The sequence below is a fragment of the Lucilia cuprina genome, chromosome 2, assembly GCF_022045245.1.
Source record: "Lucilia cuprina isolate Lc7/37 chromosome 2, ASM2204524v1, whole genome shotgun sequence".
Taxonomy (NCBI): Eukaryota; Metazoa; Arthropoda; class Insecta; order Diptera; family Calliphoridae; genus Lucilia; species Lucilia cuprina.
Window position 1 is genome coordinate 65,935,751 of NC_060950.1, and position 1,403 is coordinate 65,937,153.

A 1,403-nucleotide genomic window follows, 5' to 3' on the forward strand; every position below is an offset into this window, starting at 1 on the left:
AGTCGAGTCTATAGTCTAGTCTATAGTCTAGTCTATAGTCGAGTCTATAGTCGAGTCTATAGTCTAGTCTATAGTCAAGTCTATAATCTAGTCTATAGTCTATTCTATAGTCTAGTCTATAGTCTAGTCTATAGTCTAGTTTATAATCTAGTCTATAGTCTAGTCTATAATCTAGTCTATAGTCTAGTCTATAGTCTAGTCTATAGTCTAGTCTATAGTCTAGTCTATAGTCTATTGTCTAGTCCATTTTCTAGTCTATATTCTAGTCTTTTGTTTATTCTAGTCTGATTGTTTACTTTAAGCAACGAAATGATAGTTGAAGTTACAACAAATCTAAATATAAAGTTTTAAATATCCCATCCGGTACAAACATCTGTCATCCAGGTCAACAATATTTTTCATTAATCAAAAGTTGCTAAAGAACAAACAATGCTATTGACAGACAAATACAGCGACATGCAGAATTTGTAATGAATGAAAACCGTTGTATATCATCCAATTGACAAAACCTGAACTGGGAAGGTATGTTCTCTAAAATCGTGTCAAAATAAACATACCACACACATCACAATAAAGTGAATAACAAAAACAAAAAAAAAAACACTTTTATAAACTTAATTGTTAATACGTGTTGTAAAAAAATCAAATAATAAAAAACAAAAAACTTGAATCATGATTATTACGAAATTCAGTGTCTAGTTTAATGTTTGCTCTGCAGGAAATCATACTTAAACTCAATCTAATACTTTTGTTTTTTATCTAACATTTATGCGAGTACTAAGTACATTTTTTTTGTCTCGGACATGACATCTTTGTTGTTTATTTATGCACAGTACTTAAGTATAAAAATCAAGATTTCTTTTAAATCATGTTAATTTGTTATATCTGGTTTTATTTTTTTTTCATTAAGTATTTTATATTGTTGCTTAAGTTAATTTTGATTTGTTTGCAGTCTTATCATATTTTTTTGTATAGAATCAGTATGTTTTAAAATCAAAAAATTCTCTTAAGTGTTCAATAATGCAAATCACTTTAAAACATAAGAATTGAATAAATATTTGCTTATTTATTGGTTTTCTTTTACTTTTATCTTTTGGCCACTTTATCAAAATAAATATGATTGAATGAGGCAATTAAGTTAAAATTTAATTGAAAAAAATTATAAGAATATAATTTTGAGTTCTGACTGTAGATTGAATTTTAAGGCGTTATCTATAATAGTAAATTCGGAAAAGCTAAACTATTAATACAACATAAACTAGTACGGGACAAGAACAGAACTAAAACGAAACCTGAAGAGAACTAAAACTGAACTAGAACTGAACTAGAACTGAACTAGAACTGAACTAGAACTGAACTAGAACTGAACTAGAACTGAACTAGAACTGAACTAGAACTGAACT